This window comes from Athene noctua, chromosome 8 (genome assembly GCF_965140245.1).
Source record: "Athene noctua chromosome 8, bAthNoc1.hap1.1, whole genome shotgun sequence".
NCBI lineage: Eukaryota > Metazoa > Chordata > Aves > Strigiformes > Strigidae > Athene > Athene noctua.
The window spans coordinates 382519-391057 of record NC_134044.1 but is presented as its reverse complement, the minus strand read 5'-3'; the positions used below and the strand labels follow the sequence as shown (position 1 = coordinate 391057).

Here is an 8539-nt window from a genome sequence, read left to right as displayed (position 1 = left end):
ATTTATTTTTTTTAATTGCAGGGGAGCAGAGTTTTGAATAATCATGAAGGCATTTGCATAGAACTTATTTTTATCCCAGACAGCAGTGGTCTGTGTAAAACCATGAGGAGCCAGACAATTGTCACTATTAAACATCTGTGTCCACATCAATTTTGTACGGCCTGATTATTGCTGGGTGATTTCTTGGAGCTGTGGCATGATAATTTTATAGTTGGTGAGCTTTACATAGAGTGACAAACAGAGCAACGATCCTGTGCTTTAAATTCTTAGGGGGAAGAGGGGCAGGGCTGGGCTGTCTCAGCTGTAGCCAAAAGAGAATCCCTAAAGTGGACGCAGTCTTAAAAAAATAATTAATAAAGCATTCCCCTGAACAGGACAGGTTGTTTTGCAGTGTTGTGTTGCCAAGCAGGTTTGCCTTTCCACAGGCTTCTCCCTTGAACTTCAAGGTCCAGCCGTATATTTCTGTGAAGTTTGGGTTGAAAAGGGTTATCCCCGGGGCTTTGGTTGTGCTGTACAGGCATGGCCCCCTGAATTTCTTTCTTGGTTTCTTACCTGTGCTGAGAGATTAGAAAAGTATTTCCCTGTTCAAAGCTTTTGCTTTCTGTCTTTTCCTTTTGCTGGGGCCTGGATTCATGTTATTCAGTCTACCTTCTAATTTATGTTTCATGTAATTGTTCACTTTGCCGGTCTTGGTGTTTCTGGTTCTACTAAATAAGCTGTCTGGATAGTCAAGGCAGGGAGATTCGCAACCTTGAGAAAATAATATCAAAAAAGCCCAAACACCTAATCTGAAAAGAATGCTTAGGGCATTCTTTTACTACCAGTGTAGTAAATGACTGCTGTCAGCAAAGTCTGGGCGAGAGTGTGGGCTGTACTCGTGCAGGTGTGTACGTCCAGGTTTTTCCGCTCTCTGCCGCAGCACTACCATTTCCTAGCCATTGTTCTTGTCCTTTCTGCCCCTCCCTGCAGCCATTCTAAACTACTTCCTCTAATCCACTGGCATTAATGGCACAATCTGAGATGAGTAGAAGTGCCACTGGCAATATCTAAAGAAAGCAGACTCTGTTGCATAGACATCTCTTACTTCTGTAAACACCAAACGATGCCTAAGAACTGGTGTTACAATGGCTGTTGTGATAGAGGTAACATCCAGCAAACCAAGATGGCAGAAAAAAATTAGGAAATACCCCTTCAGTCTTCTTTTGTAATCCTCCACCAGGGAATGTTCCCCACAGGATATTTCTTAGCACTTGAAGCACGCTTTACTGAAAGGGTCCTGGTCGTGAGTTCTGAGTGTAGCTATGTGTTATGGTGTGGTTGGACAGAAATGTGTATTTAGAAAACTAAACCAATTACATTTTATTAAATAAATGAATAACATTGTTCTTTGCCTTCCAGTCTGCAGAAGCACGGACAGTCACAACAGTCTGACCCGGCTGAACACGCTGGAGAACTGCACTTGCAAATCTTGCTGATGTTTAAAACCAAGCCTGAAGATTTCCGTGAGCTCAGCTTTCCTAAACTGACTATGGTTATAAACTAGTTGCTTCTTTTTTGTGTGCGTGGCCTGACGAGTTTAAAGGGACTTTTCCCAACCTCACTGCGAGTGGAGGAACTCCTCTGTTTTTTAACTCGGCGCTGGTCATTCTTGAGATGGTTCACCTGCAGGAGATCGGCCTCTGTAACCTGATGGACGTTACTCGAGGCTCTGTGCGGATTGAGAAGAACAATGAATCATGTGACTTGTCCACGATGGGCTGGTCAAGGATTTTAGATTCTGTAGAAGATAATTACATTGTGGCCAACAAGGATGACAAAGAAGAGTGTGGAGATGTGTGTCCAGGAGCCGTGAGAGGGAAGAGCAACCGTGCACCTACTGTGATAAATGGCATTTTCAGTGAACGCTGCTGGACCCACGATGGCTGTCAGAGAGGTGAGTCTGGGGCGTGGTGCATGTCAGCTGTGGTTTTGCTGTCAGTTTTTAACCTGTCAGACCTATTGGTGGGATAATAGGTGCCTATTAACCTGCTACCTTTAAGCACAGCTTCCTAAAAGCAAGGCTCAAAATTAACATGATTCAGGTGAAGAGAGGGCCTATGGGTTGGGGCTGTTTTATCAGTTTTCACCTATGTGAATAAAGTATGCAAGAATGTCGTCTTTGGTTTCTTTGCCACGTTAGGGACTGCCTAAAGCTCACAAGTGTAACTGACTCTGGGTGTATCTGGTACCTTGTGTCATATTTAAGGTGGTATTAGTATCTCTGCTGAGGTTTTGGTAAGGGATTAAAAGTCCAGACTGACTGAAAGGCTGCTGCAGGCAGCAACAGAACAGGAGAGAAAAGTCTGATGGAAGAAGCCCAACTCTGTACAGGTGCAATTCCATTTTGACCGAAGCATTACTGGTGTAGGAAGGTGTAAGGCCTGTGGGTGAGTGAGCAATGCTTGCACAGAGCAAGAAGCTGGAAGCCAAGTCAGAGCTGAAGGGAAAAGGAGAAGGAGGAGAGAGGACCTGGGTGGGGATTGCCCGCAGCAGGAGTCCCGGGGAGGGTGAAATACCTGGGCTTTGACCTGGGGTTTTGTTCAGGGGAGAAGGTATGGTCAGAAATTTAGCTGCTGCTGCTGCAACCCCTGAACTCCAGTTCTTCAACTGTATTAGCATGCCTCTTTTTAGCTGTGCTTTTGGAGCAGGGGGAGTAGCTCTGTGGATTAAGGGGTTGTCTGGGGGCCAGCTTGTGGCCAATTTCTAGTGAAAAGCAAATTTGTTCAGTTAAGGCCAACTCATGTTACATTTTGGGTCGGAAGGGAGAGAATATGTAGTCTTTTTGGGCCTAGCCTGATGCTGTTATGGCAGCCAAGTGTGTTCCGAAGGTTTTGTACTTTTGCAGCTGACATTTTTATAACATTTTGTACATACATACTTAGTTTTATTGCCGTAAAAATGTAGTTCTTGGTTCAGTGCAATGTGTTCATGCAGAGAGTGTCTTTGCTGAAGAATGCAGACAACAAAGACGCTGGAAATGCCGTGTCCTAGACCTCAGTCTAGATCTGCCAAAGATGATTTTCATATTTTGCATTTTTTTCCACGTTTATTTTTAATGTAATAAGAATGCTATATGTCTCTCAGTCCACTTGTGGAAGGAACAATTCCCTCTGAAACAGGATTTCCTGCCAATTGTCCTTGCATTCTTCTCTGTTTATACCCCATTTGAAGCAGTCTGATGTTTTTGACAATCTAATTATAAAGGTGGGCTCAGCCTTTTACTTGCATATTGCGTCATCTGGAGGTGGAGTAAGGTAATAGGAAAAAAAAAGTGGAACAGGCAAATAGAAGTGACCAGGAAAATGATCTGCAGTATCGGACAGGCCCTTAGTGAATCCCGAAGGGCTGCATTCCTGGAATATGAAGATGGATATCTGAAATATAGGCTTTGTTCCCTAGAGGATATGATGAAATTCAAGTTCTCCTGTTCCCCCTGAATGAAACCTTTGTAGGAGTCTGTAAACTTCTTGATCTTGGGAGTTGACTACCAGAAAATTTGAGTTATTAAGACTGTGAGCCATTTCGGGTTGGTAGGTGGACTTTTTCTTTAATCTATTATCTTGCTTTATGCGATAAAAGCAGAAGCTGTGTCTCTCAATTAGTGCAATCTAGAATTTGTTGCACAATATTAACCTCATGAAAAGGAAGTGGGAAGTATAGGAAAGCATTTGGGCCACTTGAAGAGGATGCCCATCTATAAGAAGGATGGAAGGATGATCCGGGAAATTACAGGCCTGTCAGCTTGATGTCGGTACCCAGGAAGCTGATGGAGCAGCTCAACCTGAATACCATCACACACCACATGCGGGACACCCAGATGCTCAGGCCCAGTCAGCATGGGTTTAGGAAAGGCAGGTCCTGCCTGACAAACCTGATCTCCTTCTACGAAGGGCGACCTGTTTACTGGATGAGGGAAAGGCTGTGGATGGAGTTTACCTTGACTGTAGAAAGGCCTTTGACACCGTTTCCCACAGCATTCTCCTGGCGAAACTGGCCGCTCGAGGCTTGGATGGGCACACGCTTTGCTGAGTCAAAAACTGGCTGGCTGGCCGGGCCCAAAGAGTGGTGGTGAAGGGAGTTAAATCCAGTTGGCAGCCAGTCACGAGTGGTGTCCCCCAGGGCTGAACACAGTAGCCCTTGGTAAGCTTTCACAGAGCAGTCAGGGCAAGCAGGATTATTAAGCAATATTCAGGAGTCGATATAAGTTGCTATAAGTAAAGAAGTTGCAAAGCAGGTGATCATTTCCTTGTATCACCTCCTTGCTTTATTTCCCTTAGAAGGCTGTTGCAGTGTTGTGGTAAGGCATTAGCTGTCTTTTTCTACCTGCCAATCCACAGACATGTGGCGCTCAGATCAGAGCTAACCCTTGCAGGAGGTTAAAACCTTCGCGGGAACAAAAGCACAAACGCCAATATGGTGGTTGCTATTTGCTCAATTTTATTAACCGTGCAATCGCTTTATACAGGCCTTTCTGCACATCGCGAGGTCTTTAGTTCCCTGTTCTTCCCGTACATCATGAGATCTCTCATGCGCCTCTATTGTTCCCGTACATCGCGAGATCTTCCGAGCACATAATACAAAAAATCGCAGCGAGCCTTTCTGAGGCTGAAGCAGATGAAGAGGAAAAGGCAAACCCAGATCTCACAGCGAGGGAAGACGCTGGAATTGTTGATGAAGATACAACAGCAGTACAGCGTCAGAGTCCTGAAGTTCCTGGGGAGCTCAAATGGGCGGAGTCAGGAGAAAGTCTCCTTGAGGAAGACAAGGAGCGGGATGCAAGCAGCAGGGGAACAATGGGGAGGATCTCAGGCCATCGGAAAGCAGCGTGTTGGAAGTGAGGACAGTGATGAGGAGGGTCCTGAGAGTGACGAGGGGAGCGGGGAGTACAGCCCCTCTGCACGGCTGTGGGATGCAGAATGCATTTCCTTTATTTTAACAGAAGGTTTTGGTTCTGTTTCTATTGCTTTCAGTTCACTGCAGTGCATCTAAGATAGTCTTGTGTGGCATAAACAATTGGAATGCTGCTGCTTGATGCTCTGCTGGGTTACTCTGACCATCTTGTGTGTTGCTTTTGTTTTGGTTTGCGTTCAGAATTAATGTGCTGTTGGTTTGCATTCAGTAATGTGCTGTTCAATGAGTAATGCTGAGGCCTTCAAAGACGTTTGCTTCTGGAACCCCTCTCTTGTGTGAAAGAAACTTCAGTTTAGGCACTTTCACCACTAGACTCAGATGAGTGGAGCAAGGACTACTGAAGAAGAACGAACCTTAAAAACCTAGAGGACAGAATCTTATGCTCTATTGATGGAGTGTGTCAAGCTAGTAATCTGGTCCTGAGCTGGCCTAAGACAATAGTGTGGTTCTTTATTAGCACAGTTCCTGTGTGCTTCCATCCAGCACACACGGTTTCATGGCTCTGGGCTTGCACAGAGATCCTCTATCCAGTACAGACAGATAGTCCGAATGGTAAGTAGGTAACAGCATTTGCTTCTTAGTCCAGTCCTGCATCATCTCTGCTGCCAGGAGACTACCTGAGATTCAGGGATGGTGCAGGTCAAGGAAGGACAGGAAAAATCATTGAATCCTAAAAATTACAGCTAGGAACGACTTCCTAAATTGCATAGAGATTTGTCCCCATCTACCTGGGGGTTATTGAGGTAAATTTTATAGCAAATAAAGAATTGTCAAGAAACCAAGTGTAGAGCAATGAAAGAATTGGTTTTCAGTCCTTTCTTGTGCCTCCAAGGGTCCTTCTCAGGGCGGTGTTGAGAGGAGACCGACAGGCACTGTTCTGGTTTTGTCCCGAGGAGACCCATCTGAGAGGATTTCTCCTAACCGGTGCTGTCATTAGCAGTGCAGAACTAATTTATCGGAGAAAATTGCATATGCAGAAGAAAGCAAAAGGTGCAGAGTGCTCCTCCGGGGTTGTTCGGTTGCAGGATGGGTCTGGGCAGATCACAAGGGTGGTCTGTCAGAAGCGTGGGATTACCTGGGGTGGGCTCCTGCTGTGTGTTTTCTGATCTCGCTGTGCTCTTTGGGACAAGGAGATACTGCCAGTCCCAAGAGAGAGAATTGTTGTCAGCGGTGTTTGTCACCCTGCCCTGGGCTCTGTGTTTCGAAAGATTGTCAGGTCTGTTTTGTCAGATGTATGACCTGACTGTGAAACATCATAATCACTGCATTTACAGAGCAGAAAATACTTCTCCACTTATTTTTAGATAAGCATAGGTCTTCAGCCACTTAAGTTGAGGAACTGAGGAATCATCAGAACTGTAGCTGAGAGCTTAACATAGACATTTTTTTTAAAAAACAAAGTGTTCATAGAACAATAACAATTTTATGTCTATAAAACAATATTGTTGCTCCTGTGGTGAAACCCCCTGAGACTGCCTGACAAAAGCAATCTCACCGCTTGTGAAAATGTGGAAGATTGCTGCTCTGTGGTTCAGTAGATGCCCCTGCATGAATTTTCCGTTGGATTTTTAATGGTTGTCTCCATTTGGTTTTAATCTACCTAAAATAAAATTATTGCTGGTGAAGATTGACGTGGCTCCAATCGGGTCTGCCCTAACATTTCAAATTTTAAACCAAGCTGAGGCAGCTGGATGACTTCTGCTCCCCTTTCGCCTTTTAATGGCTTCTCTTTCTGGCTTCGTCTTCTGTAACTTTGTGATAGTTCTTGAAGATTGCAGTCAGTCCAGGCGGAAACAGCAACGGCAGCTGGACGTGGTGATCACGTGAATTCCGAACCTGATGATTCCTGTACAGGTGTGGAAGAAGAGGTTGTAGCAAGCGGGGAGTATGATGCCAGTGAAGGTGAGTTGGCTGTTGAGTAGGGATGAAATCTGATTCATCGGAAGTGTTTTTATAGAAGTGCTTGCCCTTGCCCTTTCCTTTTTTACTCTATCAAATCCTGCATGTGCTCTTTTCTGTCCTAACTTGTATAAAATCGGGTGGTGACTAGCTGGCTTCTGTAGTCCTGTGTAGTTAACCTGTATTACAGTAAATAACTGCTTTGTTGACAGTTATAATGGTCCTAGGTAAAGAATGAAGGCCATGAAAAAACTGGCTGCCAGTCAAGAAAACAGCTGTGGGAGGCAGGAGTCTAATGAGTTTCCCTTTGCTTCCAGGTAGCGCGGGGGCTCGTGGGGAGGTGCATTGCCGGGGCAGGCAGGGTGGGACTGGCAGATGAGGAGGGAAGCTGAGCTGCAGCCTCCATCTCCGTGCTGTGCCCCGTTTGTCTCTCATCTCCCGGTGAGCAGTTGGCCTGATTGGCAGTGAGGAACCTTCAGCTTGTCTTGGTTCCCTCCAAGAACGTTTCTGGTCCCTGCAGCCCAAGCTGTTCATTGCTGGGAGCCGTACTGGAAGGTCACCTTAAGCTTCCACTCCCCAGCAGCAGCGAGTCTGAAAAGTGAAGAAACCCACAGGTTAAAGCTGACTTCAGTCTGCACTGCTGCTCTTCCATTTCCTTCTGCCATCCTCTAAGGGTCTAACAGCTGGCAGGAACAGGCCCTCTCTATTGTTTTTACACTGCTAGTTATGCCCGGTCTTGTACTTTGTCACATTAATCCAGGGTATTCTAAGGTTTTTTTTCTGGTCAGCTGGGAGCCTTTTGACCTCCTTCCTCTATGTAGCCTAAGAGCAGAGTCTTGTAAGGTGTGTTGTCTTCCGTCTGGAGTGTGTATACAGGAGGCTGGAGGTTCCTCTCGTCTCTGGTCTGTCAGGTCTTGTCTTTTTCCTCAGTAATTCTTCCTCAGATGAAACTGCTTCTGCCTTAGTCTTATCAGCTGACTGCAGACAGCTGTCGATACCGTTTAGTTTCAAAGCCTGGTGGTTTTCATGTGCTGGTCTTCACAGGGATCTGTGTTTCTGATGCAGAGCCCAAGGTAGAGACCATGTAGTTCCTGGGCAGCCCGACTTCCGTGGCAATTGTCCCTCCGGATCTGGGTTGAAACGTGGTTGCTTCGTAGGCAGGTGGTCTTTGGAAAGACCCAAATCTCCTAGTTGTTACCTTCTCAGGTTCCACGGTGCCTCATTTGGAACACTTTAATGCTGAAACAACCTCACGGTTGCCGTTATCATTCTGCCCAAGGCAAGACCTCACTTTACAGAAGGGAATACTTTGCAAGCAGCAGCCAGAGTAAATTAACTGCTCTTTCTGCTAATGAAGCAGGTAAACAGGTAGACTATGCCATGCACCACACAGCATTTGGTTTCTTTCAGGCAAAGTGAACCAAACGTCTGTTTTAAAGGGACCAGCAGAATCCATTACATTGGACTCGGCCCAATATAAGCAGCTGGACAGTTTGGACACTGTACTTTTGTGGAGATGGGAATATTTACTCTGAGCTGGGATGACAGTTTGGGATGTTTTCATATTTTACCAAAACTTCCCTTAGAAATGTTTAGAATGATTTCATGTTACTGATTTTGGTAGTGGACTTGAGCTCTCCCAGATTCATGAGGTAGGATTTTCAGCGTGAGCAGTGTAAAAGTATGGTAG

The 8539-nt window shown here is 45.5% G+C and overlaps 1 pseudogene; it reads left to right on the top strand.

Moving 5' to 3' along the window:
* Positions 1–1102: 1102 nt before the first annotated feature.
* Positions 1103–6872, top strand: LOC141963265 (insulin receptor-like; annotated as a pseudogene).
* The last annotated feature ends 1667 nt before the right edge of the window (positions 6873–8539 follow it).